This window comes from Rhagoletis zephyria, unplaced genomic scaffold (genome assembly GCF_001687245.7).
Source record: "Rhagoletis zephyria isolate East Lansing unplaced genomic scaffold, Rhagoletis_zephyria_1.1 Rzeph_scaffold_03084, whole genome shotgun sequence".
In the NCBI taxonomy this organism is placed as follows: domain Eukaryota; kingdom Metazoa; phylum Arthropoda; class Insecta; order Diptera; family Tephritidae; genus Rhagoletis; species Rhagoletis zephyria.
This window is the reverse complement of record NW_016160168.1, coordinates 34,433-55,146: the sequence shown is the minus strand read 5'-3', so window position 1 is coordinate 55,146 and position 20,714 is coordinate 34,433. Positions and strand designations below refer to the sequence as shown.

General features: G+C 37.3%; 1 protein-coding gene across 1 annotated transcript in view; it reads right to left on the bottom strand.

The window, feature by feature from the left end:
- LOC108368354 (serum response factor homolog) overlaps positions 1–20,714 on the bottom strand; it is a 49,731-nt gene that overhangs the window by 12,702 nt on the left and 16,315 nt on the right.

The window sequence follows — 20,714 nt, the reverse complement described above, 5'->3', positions numbered from 1 at the left end:
GTAAAAAGTGGAAACTCCCTCAGACAATTTTAGATTGATATATGGAAGTATGTATGTACTTTACTAAAAAATTTTATTTATTGAGTTCTCAATTTCATTACTACTACAAGTACACACTGATCCCCGCGCTTAGTACTTAACACTTTGTTTACTTAAACTTTAATTTTGCAATACAAACAAGCCAAGGAAATCGGTCGTAGAAACCCCAAAAATTTCTTGTGGTAAAACGACAAAGAAAAATGCTGATCTTCAACCTCAACATAACTGATGTTGACATAATGAATTCTTCATTTTTTCATGTTTCGAAACATAACTACACGAAAAATAAGCAAAGCACAACTTTTGCCTGAATAGTGAAACAGAACGGAAAAACATGTCAGGAATCAGCCAAGCATCGCCTATTGAGTAAAGACAAAAACTAAAATAATGAAACAGTCGCAGAAGAAAAGAATTAAAGTGCAAATAAATAAGGCAAAAATTGTGGTTTAAATGCCCCACACGTGCCAAAAACAACAAAACCAAATACAATACGGTGGTGGTGGCGGTGGTGATGTGGTGCAGGTTCCAAAAAATGTAATGGATATCCAAGCAATTCAACGGATATTTAGCAAACATGCCAGCGTCACATACCCACATTTATATATTTTGTATAAGAGAAGCAAATGCGAAAAAAAATGTGCGAGGCCAGTTTTTAGCGACTGGATATCAACTTGACGCACTAAATCCGTGCATGTTAAGCCAAAGTAAATGCGCGTGAGTATTTTAGGTATTTTTTCACTAAGCGCTGGTGTTGAGATATTGGCTTCGACGACGAGGTGATGGTTAACTCGAAGAAGTTACCACAAGTTAACTGCGCTACTACAAACAATTAAATTGCCCGCAATATACATATATATGTACACTTGGGTTCACATGAGAAAATACGGCTTATTTATCAAAGTTTGAAGAAATTAATTAATGTGTGACAATTTATCATCACTGCGATAAATACGTCTGGGAACGTACTGTATTACTGTGTTTCACTTAAATAGGCGCGAGGGGTTTCAGTGATTCAAAAATATAATAATAAATAAATATTTGGCGCTCACATTTTCGTTAACTATTTGGCCATATTTTTGGCCCAACTTGTGGAAGGCTATCTAAAAAAATAAAACGTATACTCAATAATGGTATAAAAAAATCCACACTTTCGTCATATACATATGTACACATTGATAAAAATTAAAAAAAATTTAATCGGGCCTAGACAAGTATTTAAAAATATATCTTCTATTCGGTAAAACAAAAAATTACTCTTCTAGCCATTTTTCAACAAAATTAGTTGAAAATTTCCCACTGTGGGCCATTTGAAATTTCGCTATTCTATTAGAATCGAATGCAACGACCTCAAAAATGTTTTTACAACCTTTAACTCCGTGCTCGGATTTTTTAAAGTCATAGAATTCAAAAGATGGAAAAGATGCACAAAAAATTACTCGTCGTTTCAACAGTTTCCTAGCTGATAACAACAGCATCATAGTATTGACCAATTTAAAAGGTTTTGGTCCATCTTAGCCGTAACAGAGGTTAAGGTTCACTCAACATCTTCTAAAAAAAAAAGAATTGTATCATAATTGAGTAGTCTAACACAGTGCCAGACAAGACAAGAACTACGATGCCTTCTCGAACTCGCAAATTTTTTCGCAAAATAGTCTCCTCCTTGAGAAAAAGCAGTTTCCCTTGTTCCTCCTATTCGGTTTGTCCATAAATCGTTGTCGTCAAGGTACGTCGTCGGGTCCAGTTTCTCTTCTTTTTTCCGAAGTTATAAACTGGAGTTTTGTGAATTTTTCCAACACGTTAAACCATGGAGAAGGCACTAGAAGAATAGAAGAAAAACGACACATACTATATTTTTGTCGATTTCAAAGTAGCTTCTGATAGCACGAAGAATAGCTGCCTATACGACGCATGTCTAAATTTGGAATCCCCGGAAAACTAGTCTGGATGTGTAGAAGGGAAGGACCTTTCCGCGGCGGTTGAGACCAAACACGGCAACTTTTTCAGTCTGATGCTGGAAACCGTCATAAGAGCTGTCAATCCGAATCGTTTAATTGAAACCCAGGAATGTCAGCGTAGAATTTTTCAACTTAGAAAAAGAAGCTAAAGAGGTTGGTCTAGCGATGAACGAGGACAAAACAAAGTACCTATACTCCACACATAAAAAATCGTCACGTATCGGGACACACGTCTCCGTTGTAAGGTCTAACTTTGAAGTAAGAAAGGACATTGCCAACCTAGGATGTAGCATAAACACCACCAACAATGTCAGCGTGGTGAATAAGCGAGGAATAACTCTTCTTTACAGGTGCTGCTTTAGGCACGGTAGGCAATTGAAAAGCAGAGCCCTTTCCAGACGAACAAAAATTACGCCCCACAAATCTCTTATCTCTTTTACACGGCGCACTTGGGCATGAACAACTAGCGCAAAACCGGAAAGGAGAGAGGCAAATGGCTAAATCTTTTGGTCTCGGCCCAAACCGATAAACGGTTTTAGTGCCAAAAAAAGAAGCAGAAGATTAGGCCGTTTAAACGACTGCCTCATACCCAAAGCTTTGTACTTCAACTCCGTCTGTCATTTTAAAACCACTTTTGTAGATATTGTATGACTGAGTCGGTTTTTCCAAACCGTTTTTGGATATACAGTGATCGAAATAATTCTACCATATTTTGACATATAACGAATACACACAATTTATTTTTATATGGAAGAAAACCGAAACATCCTGGACAAAAAAGGCCAGATACCTCTATGGAGTCTCAAAAAGTTTAAAATATTTTTTTCATTTAATACCCATTATTGATACTACTATAGCCAAGATATCACGTATAAATTTTGGTCCCGATTGGAGTCGGTTAAGAAGTCTTCAAAGGGTAATCTGAACTTTGACCCCTGTGCAACACGTCTTAACCTACTCCAATCGGGGCCAAAATTTATACGTGATATCTTCGACTATAGTAGTATCAATAATGGGTATTAAATGAAAAAAAATATAGTTTTAATTTTTTCGAGTCTCCATACATTTAAGGACCACCCTAGTACGTATAGGTATTTTTTCTTTGTCCTTTTTTAAAAAAGATCTATATTTACTGTTAATAGTTTCATTGCAATTTCTGATCATGACTTCATACCAGCATAAGCATTTTCACTGTATGAAAACTATGTAAAATAAAGCCGATTTATACATTTTTTTCTTTATTTCAAAGTCGGGAACCGGTTTTTTCAATTGAAATTTTTGGAAAAATGGCGAATAATAGAACACCCTCGTAGATATTAAAGGTCTTGCTGCCAGGTATCATATCCTTACGATACCTTTTTTGTTCGATTAGACGGGTAGTCTAGAGCCCTCTCACCCAAGTTCAGATGCAGAGCCATACAGTTCCTATCACGAACGTACATACATTTTCGTAGCTTTTTAGTTATGCCCGAGTTCAGCTGTAGCCCAACTGCTGTAGCCGTCTACTGAATATATTCTTCCCTAATTTCATAAGCAAACATTTTTCTCATTTCTCAAAAGAAACGAAAGCTTTCAAAGATCTCTTTAGAAATCTGGAAAATACTAATGTAGGTATACCCATTTCAGTGTCCACCTGTGTACATGTGCATAATAAAATCGGCGCATATGCACATTTAAGTGGGAAGAGATAAACAATTTGATTTGCAATGTGCAATGGTATCGTTTTAAGCGCGTGCGCTCGCGCGCTACGCTCCTCCTATCTAAAAGCACAACAATAACTCAGCAATAAACACCAGCGCAACAACAACCGCAACAAAAAACACATATAAAGGTAATTGGTACTACAATAAATATTGTGTAGTGCCTACATAAAATACTAAATACAATATGTATACATATGTACAAGCATTTTTGTTGTTATTGCTGCTGCTAAAGCAATAGACAGTCAGCCAGCCAGACAGTCAGTCAGTCAGTCAATTCGTCAATCCGTCAGCCAACCAACCAAAAAACCAGCCAGTGTAAAGTGTAATATACGTTAATTCACAAATAATTGCAGACCGCCAAGAAATGAATTGCTGATGCGGCGCCATCAACGTAACTTCTTTGCAAAAAGTTCTCCGCGCATGCGTCTTGTTGACATCTTAATGGCAATCAGAAGAAGAATATCTGTATGTACTTTTGCATCTTTTTAACTGGGTGTCATCTTTTGCTGGATGTTTTTTTTTGTCGCTGGTTTAGTTGCCATGGCTAAGCCCCCAAGTCAAAATTGTATGCAAAATGGCAAAGAAACATGTGTCCATAGAGACAAGCATACATATAAATACATAAATGAGTATGTACATACATACGTGCATACACTAGCAGCATACACATGTAGGATCAATATGCTTTATGAGTTGATATCAAAAAACACAAAAAGTCAAGAAGTTGGCCAAGAAGCATCATTTCATAGTATAGCCAAAGTTGTAGCCAAAGTCAAACATGCATAGCTATGCATCTGACGCACTAATAAAACAATAAAGAAAACATGAATATGATAATGTGAACAATGCAATGGCAAAGAAAATCGCTGACAAAAGGCGCCTGCGCAGCGCCTATTAACTGTGGAAAAAGTCGCTGTTACTCCTCGCCCCGCGCATTATTCACATAGAACCACCCGCTCTTAATGCCACTTAGGTATTTACATTGCACGTACATATGTATGTATTGATAAATACTCGTATGCTCTTTCCTTTGTCTGTTTGTATTGTTGTTGTTTTTTTTTGGGCTTCGTGAATTTCCTTTGAAATGCTCGTTTAATGGTTGGAAAGCTCTCATTATTGTCCTATAATGATTGCAGTCGGCACAGAGGTTCGGTTCAATTAGATTTAAACCAAAATTGCATAAATAGTATTCATTTATTCGTTTGTTTGTATGCATGTCTATGAAGGCAACAAAAGCGTTCAAAGTAGGAAGAAAAAAGCCACGCACAGTGTTTAAAAGTGGGAAATTTTCGAGCGAAATTATGTTATTCGTACATATTACGTATTAGGTGGGTTCTAGCATTGCGAGCAAAGTTAATTAGACAGGCAGACAAAAATGGCAAACAAATAAGTATGTTCCGACATTTTTTATTGGGGAAGAAAATAACACCATCGGCTGAAAAAAATTATCAAAAATCAACGCGAAGAAATTTGATGGGCTTTAAAACTGCATACTTCGAACTATTCTAAAAATTCTTAAAAAAAAAGTATGTTATGGTACAAATTTGTTGAATTTTTCTAATTTTTCTTCAATGTTTGAAATTTGGACTTATATGGTTTTTGTTAGATAATGAGCTCTATTTTTATAAGAAAGTAATAAACATTAAATAAACGAAAGAAAAGTAGCCAAAACTGGTCAAAATGTCGTGTCCCTATTATTTTTCACATGACTGCATATAGCTTTAGTCAGACCAGTGACGGCTCTTAATGCTTGTTGTATTCACACCTCTGTATTTAGCGATCCAAGGGGAGGCAATCAAAACGATGTGTCGACTGCGCTCCTTTGGATTGTGGCTCGACGATCGCAGTTCCAGGCGCAGAGCGTTGTTTAGAAGGCTTTCAAAGCAGTAGCCTTTGTTTTTGGCACCTAATGACAAACTGATACCTGGAGTCTCCTTTAGAAGTAAGTACGTCGTAAGATTTCTTACAAGGGAGCAATGGAGAGATACAGACACTCTCTTGGGAGCTCGATGAAAATTTTCTATACCGACGGCTCAAAGACTGAAAATGGTACTGGATGGCTTCTGGACGCTAATATCAGATACCTTACCACCTTGAGTGCAATGGCAACGATCTTTCAATCCGAAGCATTTGCAATACTGAAAGTAGCAGACTGGATAATCGGCGAAAGGTGGCGTGTACATAAAATCAGGGTCTGAAGTTACAGCGAAGCCGCTCTAAAGACTGTGGAAACCGCTTGCACCTCTTTAAAAATAGTCCAAGAATGTAAGTTGAAACTGATATCTATAGCAAGGTTGAATGAGCCTGAACTGGCTGATGATTTGGCGAACTGCGGTTCGCCTGCAAAACAACCAATCAATTCCTGAAAAGGCCTGGCATGGTGGTAGCAAAATCGTTCCTCACACAGAGAAGAAGTGATATACGAGTCCTAATGAGACTGATTACGGGACACAATCCATGGAAACGACATAGGCATCACCGACCATCGCCTGTGTACATCTTGTTTGGAAGATGAGGATAGGGGGATTAGAGGAGTCCATTCCAAAACTTTCTTTGCAAGTGTGGCCTATCACTTTCATTTTTATCCTCGAAACCAGATGTTAAGGGGCTTTATGTTAGCCTTTCTGAGCAATTCCTAATTTGAGATTGTTTTAGGCCAAACAAATTCGGAGGATTATTCTAAGACATCTGTTTACAAAAACTTGCAGGCGCCTGGTTAATCTAACCTAACCTAATAAGATTTACGGACCTTTACGCGTTGGCGAGCGCGAATACCGCAGACGATTTCACGATGAGCTGTATGAGCTTTACAACGATATAGACATAGTGTAGCGAATTAAAATTCAGCGGCTCCGCTCGCTTGGCCATGTCGTTGAAATGGACATAAACGGTCCTGCTCTGAAAGTATTCAACGCGTGCCGCGATGCTGGTAACAGTGGAAGAGGAAGGCCTCCTCTGCGTTGGAAAGACCAGGTGGAGAAGGACTTGGCTTCATTTGGCATTTCCAATTGGCGTCAGTTAGAACAGAAGAGAAATGACTGGCGTGCTGTTTTGGACTCGGCCAAAATCGCTTAGGCGGTTACAGCGCCAATAAGGAGGAGAAGAGGGGGTAAACTTGGTGTGCCAAGAACAAAGTTCTCCAAGTTTTTGAAATCTCTACCCAGAAAATACTGAGCAGGCTAAGAGGAAATTTTGAGTTAAGTGCACCTCATCATTCTCCAGGCAACGGCGAAAGTAAGGGTTTAGTTTGATATTTAATCTCACTGCGCGAGGTGCCATTGGAAATTTTGTCGAAAAAACCAACCAAAATGGAGAGTTGCGACTTTGCGAGATTAAGAAGATCGCCCGAATTCCTCAGGTCAAGGTCCAGCTTGATAGATCATGCGGGTACATAACTACAATAAAATTAGTAATTGTTCTGGCGTTCACCTAGTGCTCCCTGAGCTGCCATAAGGCCCATCTGTGCAAGGAGAGTTCGCAGGAAGTGAAACATCGCCTAGATCGCTTCCGGTTGAATATTCTTGCGGTCTGGTGCCATATATGTAAGAGTAATTAGAAAATGATCAAAAGTGGACGAAAGCCCACCACGTGGGTTCCATATATGTATGTCTCTTTAGAAAAATATCAGAAACACACAAAAGAGTGGTCAGACTTCCCTCTACTTTTTGCGAGCATCGCGCTGGTTACCAAGGCTTGCTCCTTTATTACCATAATGATGCATCCAATCGACTCATTCCTAAATGGCAGCTATCTCTGGTGGGAAAACAATGCAGTGCTCTAGAAACCTTAATTTGAGGCTCATGAATATGTATGTGTATGTTTCCTACAAAAGACCCCTCTACAAACTCTGCCATAAAGCTTAGATCCATACGTGTAAATGTTTTCTAGTGCTTTCACTCGCTTCAACTAGCAGAGATTTCACTAAAACATTGTAACAAGAAGAAAGCACGTAAATTGAAGACTAGCATGAAGGCAAACAAAAATGTATTCAAGTTGTACAAATTTTAATATTTTTCTAAACATCTTAAGAAAAAACTCTCGCATGCCCCTTCCAGAAGAGAGGTGCGTTTGCTCTTAGGAGTTTTATTTTTCCTTCTGGATCAGTAGTAAGAAACTAAATGATAATAAAGATGACACAACGTCGAAACCGATTTGTCTCCAAACAAACATTTACACGAGACGACGGAAAATCGTTTCATAATACATTAAGTATTGAGCTTTTAAAAGGGATCATTTCCTATTTTGCCAAATTCCACTGAAATTTATCTAAATCGCCTATATCTGACTCAAGCTACAGAAACCAGTTTAAAGCTTTCCATGGGTAAGCAGTCTATAAAAAACTCCCCTCATAGCGACAAAATCGCTGGAACAACAAAGACCGGCTATTTAATCCAAAATGATGATAGAGCCATATTACTTCCTCGAAACCTGTAAACTGAAAAATGTAAACTGAGTTTAAATTGAGAGAGGCACGTCTATGGTTGAAAAAATTTTCAACTACAAAAAGTGAAACCAGTTTTGTAAATTTCTAACAAAAATTAGGAATACACTACTGCATATTGTGGCGATTACTGCAAAACATGAATGACAGGCTAAAGCGAACAACAAGAGAATGAAAGAAAATGCGATAAAAGATGTAAAAGTTCGACGTCGAGAAACCTCGGGTATATAAAGGCGCGCTACTAGGGCGCACAGCAAGTTCGGTTGCGAATTAGCAAGCTAAAAGATCAAGTGTAAAACAAAAAGCTACGAAACCAGAGATCAATCACCTTAACCCTGCTATGATAATTTACGTCAGCGGCACATATGCTTTTTAAACTTTTCGCGAAATGAACATTGAAATCGGTGGAATTTCCATTTTAAATGAAAAATATTTCTTAATAAATTTAAATATTAAATAAATATTTAATGACTCCTTATCTTTGGAAAAAATGTTCATAAAATTTGTATTACCATAAAATTAAGGCAAGCAAACCATGATATGTCTCCCAGACGTAGGGTTATCTTCTCAGCAACTTTCAATGGGGTTAACAAGTATTGTTAAGTATTAGTTCGTTGTTCAACCCCCAGAAGATCTAGGGAGCTAATCACCCTTCAAAAGACAAACGTGAGATTTATAATAGGACTGCAAACGGGTCACTTCCGGCTGTTATGCACATTCACTCTCTAACGCTCTCGAAACTTTCTGGTTTCATTAGAACATTAGAGCTGGACGTAGTGTTATGATGAGCTCTGAATTTTAGAAAAGAAGAACATAACAATACATCATAAACCAACGTGACCAAGAATTCTAAGCACCTTGAGTTGGATCACAACGTTAGACCTTTTACGAGTATATATACGAGTATAAGACTATAGTCTTGAAGGAATTGGATACAGGAAGGGTGAGGGTGAAGAGACAGAACGACAACACCTAAAGCTTCTTATAAGAAGGGTGAGGGTGAAGAGACAGAACGACAACACCTAAAGCTTCTTATAAGAAGGGTGAGGGTGAAGAGACAGAACGACAACACCTAAAGCTTCTTATAAGAAGGGTGAGGGTGAAGAGACAGAACGACAACACCTAAAGCTTCTTATAAGAAAAACGCTCCGTGCTCGCAAGGAAGCTCCCCAAGCGACTTATATTCATTCCCTAAAGCTCATCGATGCTTGGACCTTACGCTCGTCAATGGCAGGGCACCAGATTAGATGATTCCACTCCATCATCCTCCATGCATCTGGCGCAGGAAGGGTTAGAAGTTCGACCAATAGCGAAAGTGTAACTTGGTTAGTCTCTAGAGCTCCTTAGACCGCCTTCGATCTAATTGTAGCGTTCAAATGCTAAAAGTTAAATTGATGGCCTTATCTTGATCATGACATGTACTTCGACACTTAGTACTTCACTTGTCAAAAATTCTTTAAAGCAGCTCACAACAGACTTTTGGGGTAACTAAGAACCTATTGCCGAGATGAAACAAGGCCTTTTCGTTTACCGTTACAAAATTTAAACATGGTCCTATTTGTCTATTAAAGTAGGTTTTAACGTCAACATAGTATAAAGCAATTAGATTAAACTTCTCCTCTACACTCCCCTACAGACGAAATCGTTAAAGAACCCAATATTTGTTTATAATCAGCAAAGTCAATTCAGGGAGCTGTTATGGCTAAGTTGTTAGAGATGCGTACTGCTACTCCGTAGGACCTGGGTTCGGTCCTAGTCCGCACAACTTCTAAATTAGAAAACAAATTTCCTAGCAGCGGTCACCCCTCGGCAGGCAATGGCCAACCTCCGAGTACATTTCTGCCTTGAAAAAGCTTATCATAAAACCGTTTGCCGATCGGAGGCGGCATAGAATTGTAGGTGCCAAGATTTGTATTACAAAATCAGGACGCACGCCACTTAGAAAAATTGCAAGCGCCAAAATAGTATTATTTTATGTTTTAGTTGACNGCCGATCGGAGGCGGCATAGAATTGTAGGTGCCAAGATTTGTATTACAAAATCAGGACGCACGCCACTTAGAAAAATTGCAAGCGCCAAAATATTATTATTATTATGCTTTATAGCTTACTGCACTGTGCGTCCACTGTTTAATAAAATGCCAACTCCTCCACTGTAACGATCATTTCATTATTCCTTCAAATATTTACCACAATATCCGAAAGACAAAGCTAACCGATTCTCGTTTTCTTTACAGAACCGCAACGCGTACTTAGGAGACGCCACCGTTAAGAAGCCTGCGACTATCTACAATGGATTTGAAAACAACAGGACCAGCGGTGAGGTCTAGCGCAAACACACAACATACATATGTACTCGCATGCGCTCATATCTTCACCACACCGCCGATGTGGCTGTAAACAGCAGCATCAGCAGCTTTAGAAAAAATGCCGAATTCCAGAAGCGACTACTAAACAATCAATTGGATTACAAAAAGTACGCTTAGGCGATATTATCAGCCAAGAGTGCAGCTGGAACAGAGCAACTGATGGTTGGGACTACGACAACAACGATGAGGTTGACTATTGAAATTAAGAGGGCATACATTGGACTGCTCCTCCACAGCGTGTCACACACATATTCAAACACACGTGCGCGCGGCAAGCACACACGCGGCGCGCGCGTTACCTTTGATGCGACGCACATAACAAAGCGAAAGGTATACGCCGCGGTGGCTAGTGACCAGTCAAGAGTCAACGCGCAATTGCGATTTTTTTACCGCCTTGGACTTGAACTGCCGCTGCCTACTGTTGGCGGCTGCTGACTTCAATCTTATTATACGAGTACGATGAAAAGGAACGAAAATTTTCAGTGGTAGGCGAACGCAAAACTGCACAAAGGTGAATACAATGCGGAATGCTTTCTAAGATTCTTGTCGTTGTTGAGTAAATGCATTTCGAATATTCGTTGTTGGCGGCATTGCCATCGGCTGCAACAGCAGCAAGGGCAACAACAGAGGAGGCATCTGCTCGCTAGTTGGTAGATGAGTCAACAACAATAATAAATGCGCCTGCGTTGTGCCTGCGGGCCAAGTGGGCTGTGGCCGAAAATTGGAAGTACGCGCCTAATCGAAAGCAGTGGCTTGGCGATTGTGGTGGTGATGGTGACGGCGGCGACGGCGACGGCGACGAACGCGTGCCGTTGTTCTTCAAATGCTTTGGATGCTGCCGCCACCACCACCACCGTTTCCACGCAATTAAATTTACGAATGTTGCCAATGTAAAAGCGCACGTGGTCACCAAATATTTAGTGATCAACCGCGCCCAGAAGCCGCTAAGTCGAGGAGCTGGAACAGAGTATATGGAGGGTTTATGCACTAAAAACGTACAAAATTAACGAAAACCTTTGAAATGCCAGCAACACGGGCGCAGCGCAAGCCGACGCGCTTTCGGCATGATACGCACCGTGAAAAATGGGGGACGTAGAAAGAGCGCGGAGAAACGCTGAACGGTAGGGCACATGAAAAGGAGCACAACAACAGAAGATTTCAACACCAAGACGCGCGCGCTCGAAATGCATATGTTGTGCGCACGTATGTGTTTAACGATATGCGAATTAGCAACAATTGCGCTGCGGAAGTTCAATGCTTCCTCGAGTAGATAAAATAAATGGCGGTTGACTTTTGTTAACTTCAAACTGCTGCGCGGCATACTTACGCGAATATGTAAAATCGTTTGTCGCGCATGCGCTACAATAAGTTATTGACAGTCGATATTTTCGTGCGCGCACAGTTAGCAATATAAGCGCGCAAGCAAGAAGAAAAATAAATGAAATTAAAATTTGATTTTCGCTTTTGTTGTTACTAAGCTTGTAATTGCCAAGAAAATTAAAGCTATGCATTTATGTTTAAATAAAAATCATTGAATGAAAAATGTTCTTTTTTTCTTCTCTTTAACGACATACTTATACATACATATGTATGTATCTACATTGGTAAGTTGGCGACGTGGAAAATTGGAGACGGAAGGCGCACGCTAAAGTAGGGAGCGCGCATAGCTGCTGTGTGGCAGCCGAAAAAACATGAAAGAATAAAACCATATTTGGTAGTCACGGTAAGAGCGCAAAACACAGATGTATATACATACAGACACACCAGCAAGCACAAACGTAACTGCACACCCGCGCAAAAACAAAACGACAAAATTGAAGAAAAAGTGAGCGCTTAAACACAACAGCGCGCTTGTAAATTGTAGCTAAAGTAGACGTAAATGAGTTGCTAGAAAAAAATATATAACAATTAAAAAATAAAATATATAGATTCTTGTAAGCTTGAAGCGTGAAGAAAAAAAAATCGATCAACCCACTACAACGCGCCATCGTTCAGTGCGCGCGCGCGGTACAGCATTTAACCTTGACAGCCAGCTGTTGTGTGCAGTGAGTTGGCGGCAGCGGCGATTCTCTAGCTCATTTAACAGCACAGACACACAAACACGAGCGCGCGCGCCCTAGCCCACACACGCACACACACTCGGAAGAGCAAGATGACTGACACGATCACTTACCAACTCATTGACAAATTCAAACCGCGCACTCACTCATTCGATCGCGCGCTGGTGGTTCGTTTGAACACTTACGCTAGTGTGGCTAGCACTGGCCGCCAGAACCAATTGTNGATGACTGACACGATCACTTACCAACTCATTGACAAATTCAAACCGCGCATTCGTTCGAACACTTACGCTAGTGTGGCTAGCGCTGGCCCCGAGAACCAATTGCTAGTTATACAATACAATTCATGCATGTACCTACTACAGCGAACAACCCCTACCAAATTTGGTCGGCCGAAGCTTCAAGCGGCAAGCAAGCGCACTTACTTATAGATACATATATGCATTTAATATTAATTTAATAAATATAATAAAAAACTGATTGTTTTAACTATTGTTTACTATGGCGCGCAGTAGTAAGCTAAGCTACAGCGTAGTTGGCACTGTTGATAATGAACTGTGGCCGCCGACGGTGGAGCTGATCATGTAGATCATTGTGAAGATCACTCAGAGATCAGTGGCACACATGGCGCATGTGAGCGTGCGCGAGCCCCCACACCGGCTGATTGCTGAGTACTTTGCATACAAAAAATGTATGTAAATAAGAGTTCGAAAAAAAACACCTACGAGCAGCCAATCACTACTAAAGTGATCGGCCAAAGCATGCGGCGTCGACTATGCTTAACAAGCCTGAAAGAGTGGAAAATTTATTTATTTTTTTTTTTTTTGTTTACTGAATGACGCTTGCGTTGCGCTGCGCTGATATGTTTTTTACCACGTTTATATCAACTCGCTTTTTTTATATTTTTATTTTCGTGCTATCGGCAATGTCATTGGCGCGCATGCGCTTGCCTGCCTACAACTGATCGCCGCCGCGCTGAGTGTATATGTATGTATGTACATAAGACATTCATACAACTGAATATGTTTGCATGTATGCAAACTTTTGGGCGGCATGGCACACGTCATTGTGTCCCACGCTTGCCAGTGCCACACTGCTGCCACATTGCCACTGACATTGACATTATTCACTTTGGGTGGGGGCTATGGCCCGTAGAGTGCGGAAAAGCTCAGTGAAGATCAGCAGAAACAAATTGGCGAGCGCTCTACTTATCTCTGACTTATTGGAATTTTGTTTTTCAACAACGGTATTATTTTGAAGCTGGATTTTAAAATAAAAATTTAAGTATTCATATAAATTTTACATTAGCTTTTCGTATTTTGATTTTTTGTTTTGCATGTAGCTTAGCTTAGCTTGCGTAGGCTTCAACTGGCGCTGTTTTTACGAGAAGCGGAAGCGACGACGCAATATGCATTTTAATACGCATAAAACAAACAAAAAGTGTACGCGTAGTGCGTACAAGTTTTTGGTGCGAATCGAGTATGCACCTACCATTACATATTTATGTATGAATGACCTAGCAGTTGATAGCGCCGATTTATGAATGAATTTACGAAGTTGTATTTGAACATGTTTTTGGGCAGCGCTCATGAATGCAGTGCTTTGTTGCAAATCATTCACAAAGAGGTTGAAAAACTGTATGCATATGTGCTAGAGCTCAATCTGAACTAAACGACTTTTTGCCATTTAAACTTAAATTCAGGTTTCGAAGTTAGTTAATAAAAATAGAAAAGGCCGATACCAACAATTTCTATTAGGTTTTCACATGAATGTCAAGGACCAACAGTTTCTGAGGATTCATAAGGTTCGTTCGGTGAACATTTGTCCAGAACGGACAAAAAATTAAGTAATGTGGGTAAGTTCGACTGCCTACTTTAGGCAAACCATTCATGAGGAATATTCGCCAGTCCAAGGCGAATTTATATAAGGTGGTGTTACCGGATCAACTGTTTTCAAGGTGAATTTGTACTGTTTGTCAAAGAGAAGTGTTTGTTGTAATTTTGGTTTGCACTGATTACCAATGTGTGTATAATTTGTTTGTGCAGTTTTTTGGTTTTTGGGCTGCCGCTACCACCTTGTATAAATTCGCCTTGCATCACTCCTATGTCCGCGTCCAAAAAAGGCGATCCAAAGTGCCGCAACTAGCTTTTATAAAGCCGGGGTCGAATATGCCACTGATCCTACTAATACTATTTTAAATGTGAAAGTTTGTGAGTGAGTATGTTTATTGCTCTTGCTAAAACTGCTAGACGTATTTCAATAAAATTTGGCACACGGATAGGTTATAGCCTGGAATAAAATAAAGGCTATTTTTTGAAGAGAGTTACCACCTTTTTCAAAATTAAAATCGATTAATAAACACGTTAAATAAAATATGACAACAGTGTAGATGTCAAACGAAAGTGGCTGCAAAACGATTAATTTCCAAAATATTTTTGTGGGGGTGCCACCTCTTAAAAAAGTTAAAATCGATTAATTCATACGTCAAATTGTATCATAATAAAGTGGGCGTCAAACGAAAGGCGTTCAAAAAATATTTATTTCGACATAACTTTTTAAGAGGCTTGCCACCTATTGAAAAACTTAGAATCCATTTACAAGTTAAGCGAAATATTTTAATATGGGTATCAAACGAGAGGTTTAAGAAAGCATTATTTCAAAACTATTGTTAAAGGTAGCTGCTACCTGTTTAGAAATTCAATGGCAATTTAATTAACAAGTCAAATTGTACCACAACAAAGTGGGCGTCACACCAAAGGTTTTCAAAAACGATTTGTTTCGAAATTATATTTCAAGATGGTTGCCACCTTTTAAAAAAATTAAAGTCCATTAAATTATCAAGTCAAGCGAAATATTTTAATAAAGGTATCAAACCAGAGATGTTTAAGAAAGCTTTATTTCGAAACTAAGTTAAGTAAAATATTTTCATGTGTGTATAAACCGAGAGGTTTATGGCCTGGATTAAAATATAGCATATTTTTTGAAAAGGGATGCCACCTGCTTGAAAAGTTAAATTCTACTTTAAACCATAAGTGCGTCGAAATTGTACAATATGGATGACAAACGAACGAGATCTAAGAAAGCTTTGCTTGCGGAGACATTTTTAACAAGATTGCCACCTATTTAAAACGTGAACATCAATTTAGATAAAACGTGGAATGAAGAATTACAATCAGGCCGATTCTGAACAGAAACTCCCTGGAAGTTTTATCTCTTTTCGCTTTGCGCCTATCATGAATAAAAACTCCCTGACGATTTTTTACTTTATATGGCGGAGTTGAGCTGTTAAAAAATTGCCAAATAGCTATCGAAGTTCGAATTTCCTCCTCCCAAATTTTCGGGGAAAACAGTATTCCTTGGGAGTTTATTATTGGAGGATTTCTTTCTCGGGAGAAACTAATCCTCGGAGAACAAACTCCCCTAGAGTATTCAGAATTGGGCTGAATATGGATGACAAATGAATGAGGGTTAAGAAAGCTTTATTTTGAAAATATTTTGAAGAGTGTTGCCACCTGTTAAGCATTCAAATACCAATTGAGTAAAGTATTACAAGATTTGTTTCGCAAATATTTCTAAGAAGGTTGCCCCATAAAATTAAATTTAATCAGTATGTAAAATGATGGTAAGTCGCACAAAAGATATTTAAGAACGTTTTATTCCTAAAATATTTTGAAAAGTGGTTCAAAGTGCTTTTAAAGGTCTAACTAAGTTTAGTCAGTTTAATAAAATATTATGTCAAACGTTATATGTAAGTTGAAAAAAGCTTTATTACGAAAACAGTTCTGAAGAAGATGTCACTTGTGTTTAACCCGTAATAGTCACACGAGGTCCAGTGAACCCCAGCCCAACTTTGCGGCTATATATTTTATGTAGAAACTATTTAAAATCCACTTTGTGACTTTACCTGTTATTTCTAGAGTTTTATTCAATAATTTCAGTCCCTTTGGAAAACCAGCATGGCGTCAGTCGATGTACACAAATCGATTTGCACCGACGAATTTCGGTCTGGAGTCCACTGAACCCCGTGTGACCATAGTGCGGCAAAATCGAATATTGAGCACATTCATATGTGNACAAGATTTGTTTCGCAAATATTTCTAAGAGGGTTGCCCCATAAAATTAAATTTAATCAGTATGTAAAATGATGGTAAGTCGCACAAAAGATATTTAAGAACGTTTTATTCCTAAAATATTTTGAAAAGTGGTTCAAAGTGCTAAGTTTAGTCAGTTTAATAAAATATTACAATATTTATGTCAAACGTTATATGTAAGTTGAAAAAAGCTTTATTACGAAAACAGTTCTGAAGAAGATGTCACTTGTGTTTAACCCGTAATAGTCACATGAGGTCCAGTGAACCCCAGCCCAACTTTGCGGCTATATATTTTATTTAGAAACTATTTAAAATCCACTTTGTGACTTCACCTGTTATTTCTAAAGTTTTATTCAATAAGTCCTTTTGGAAAACCAGCATGGCGTCAGTCGATGTACACAAATCGATTTGCACCGACGAATTTCCATGACCATAGTGCGGCAAAATCGAATATTGAGCACATTCATATGTAGGTAATATAAATCCCATGTATGAACCAAATCGGATTTTAATAACGGGGGTTTCAAATATCTCGATTTCTCCGCCACCTAGCGGACTAATTCATAGGGAAGTTGGTTAAAATTCGATTGCATGCTTTGACCCAAACAGACATATGTACATAGCCGTAGCAAGTTAAATAAAAGCTTTTAAAAATGATAACTTTATCAATAGAAAATAAATAGAGAAAAAAGCTTAGTTGACTCACTAAAAAACGAATATGGGTTTAAAGAAATTGCGTCAGTCGGTTCAGCATAAAAAATATGTACTATTGGGTTTTTAAAAATCAGAAATACACTGTTTAAGAAACAAAGCAAAAAGTTCTCCAGTTTCGAGTCACAAATTCACTAAAATTACAATAGTTTCGTATTTATTTTTATATAATTACAGCGGTTATGGGATTTTTGATTTTGATTGTGTAAATTTTTTTGTGTTCTAATATAATATTTTAAGAATTATTTGGGAGCCGATTAATTGATTTAATAGTGCATTTGCTAAACTTAAAAAATATTTTTTTATTTCCTTTTTTATACAAATAAAGTATTGTCTTCTTTACTATGGTTTTTTGATTTCCGTTTGACAGAAATAAATAAAAGTATGTATGTATATGTATGTGTGTTTTGTTTGTAAAAGTAAAAACCATAACTAAATGGTATATAAAACTAAAAAAGTGTCTACATCAAATGTGCTAAGCATTAAATAATAGAAAAAATATAGCGATGTTCTGAAATTCGTGTTGGCAGTTCTACGAAGCGTGTTTTACGCACAAATTCACTTCTACCATTTTCAAATTGTTGTTGCTTTTCCACAATAAATTTTTCATTTAAAAAAATGGCCTCGAGCTCATTATAAAATTGTTGAATACAAATTTTTGCATTCAGATTTTAACAGGAGTTTGGAAAAATTGTAAATAAGTGAATCAAATATTTTAGACAATGTACATTTTGGACACAAAATTGATTTAGGTAGGCAATTTATTATGAATAGAAAAAATTTTAGTTTTCAAAGCATGCTTCAAAATTGTAATACGGAAAATTTTATTTTTTGCTTTTAATTGTTTGCTAATTTTACAACTTTAGTAAATCTGATTAAATAAATTTAAATATTTTTTTATCAATATTTGAACTTTAACTTGAATATATTTGAAGCAATTTCTTTATTAGAAAACTTGTGCAGTTTCTAAAAAAATTGCAAGAAAATTGTTTGCTAATTTTACAACTTTAGTAAATCTGATTAAATAAATTTAAATATTTTTTATTAACATTTGAACTTTAACTTGAATATATTTGAAGCAATTTCTTTATTAGAAAACTTGTGTGGTTTCTAAAAAAATTGCAAAAAAAAATTTTAAACTCTTTTGAAATATTATTTTTAATTTTTATTGCCTTAAGGTCGCTTTCTCAATATTCAATAAGTTAAAAATTTTTGTATACAATAAATTGAAAAAATGGAAGTATAAAAAATTACAAGAGGTTAATTGTTATTGCTTTTATTAGTTTTGAAAGATTGTTTTTAATCTTAAACGCCCGAAAATGTTTTTGTAAAAATTAAAACATTTAAAAAAAATTACAGAAATTAGATAGTAGAAAAAATTTGTTAAAAAAATAGTTGGTCGAAAAAATTTAATGAAATATGTTTAAAAAAAATTACGAATTGAAAAAGAAACATGTAGACAAAAATTTGCTTGTAGCTCAAATAAGCTCTATGGCATTTCATTAGAACAACTTAGTTGAGTTTAGAAGAATTCAATTTGAATTAAAAAAATAAGTTTTTCTTGAAAATTTGTTTCAAGTTTTCCAAATTTCCTGTTTCTGAGTCACACACGCCTTCAGCTCCATAACCAATACATGAATTTTTATGATTTCGCTTAATTTTTTTTTTTTGATTTCGCAAATCTACTTAAATGACAATAAGCAACTTTGTCTAACATTTTTGACGTATGTTTAAATTCTTACAACAACTAAACACTTAATACTTTACTACTACATACTAAAAACAAACACATTATGCAACCGATCACGCTCAATCTCATATCCGCGACCACTACTACTTAGACTCTTCTGCAGCAGAATATTTTTTTTTACACTATTTATAGTATTTTTTTTTTTTTATTGGTAATTACTTATGTAAATTATTTATTGCACGTATCATTCGCAAATTAAAAAAATATTTATTTCTAATTTATTTTTTTTTACGCTTCGTTTTTCTTATTTTTGCAATAGCCGACGAAAACTTAAAGCTTTCGAGTTTGTTCAAAAATGGCACTAAATTCAGTTAATAACTTTTTTATTTAGATAAGAAAAAATTCACTAGTTTTTCTCTTTGCCTTCATTTTCACACGATATTTCGCCCTTTTCGTCTCTTTGTGATTTGTTTATAAGACAATTGATTGTCATTTGTTATTTTTTTTTACTATTTTTTTAGAATGGGTACAGTAGGCTCCAATTTATGGCACTGGTACACGCTTTGAGTGCAAGAAGTGAAGCTGAGGGAGGCGTGTTAAGTGCGGGTATGTGTTTAAGGACCTCATTTGTTTGCTCGCCCCACGACTCAAGGATATGCCACGCACACACGCTCGCTCGACGCCTTAAAGCACACTTCACTTCATTTAAATATATGCAACTATGGAGACATGTGTTTGACTGGCTTAAGTGGTGTTTGGAAATTGAAGTACGAGTAAAATATGGCACAGTTCAACTTAATGGAGATTACAACAAGAATATGATATGTATGTATGTACGTATGTATGTAGGTAATTGGATTTTGTCTTATTACTTTAGATTTAGATTCGTGTCAACTCATCATAAATGACTAGTTTCGTATTTTCGTATGTTTTTTTTTTTGTTTTTGTTTTCTACTTCTTTTAGTTCTCTTCATATTAAAGTATTGAGCATTTATGTTCTAATTTAAGGCGAGATCATTGATCGTAATATTCGTTATTATTTATTCGATACATACAACTAAGTAATATTGCTGATAAGAAAGCATGCGCGAATGCAGCTAACGTTTATGACCACGAGTACTACGTTACGTATTTTCACTATATGTATATTATATGCAAGAAGGTATTAAAAGGAAATACATATAAGTAGTTTGGAATGTCGATTTTTACTAATTAATTAATTAAGTACATGCGTTTAAATAAAGAAAAAAATGTGACAGCTGACACTATAATTTTCATCAAATCTAGAGTAACGCTAAGCCGCATGAAGGCACTGTATGCACACAGCACATTACAATCAAGCGCATGAAAGCTTGCGTGAAAGCTTAAATGAAAGCGCGGTACGCATTCAAGCGCTTTCGCACGCCAGAAAAGTGCGCTTACAAGCAATTTGATTGCATATCCTATCGCCTAACATTTGTGTTATGCCCTGCCAGCCATCATTCACCTATCGCTGCGAATGCGTATGCGACATGTGTGAGTGCGTCGAATGTGGCACATGTGGTACGTGCGTATGATGCGCATGCCCACCGTGCGTTGCGTACGCTTGCGCGTGCGATAACGGTGATGGTTGGCCACCACTATATGGCGATTGCATTATACTCTGCTCGAGTCCGTA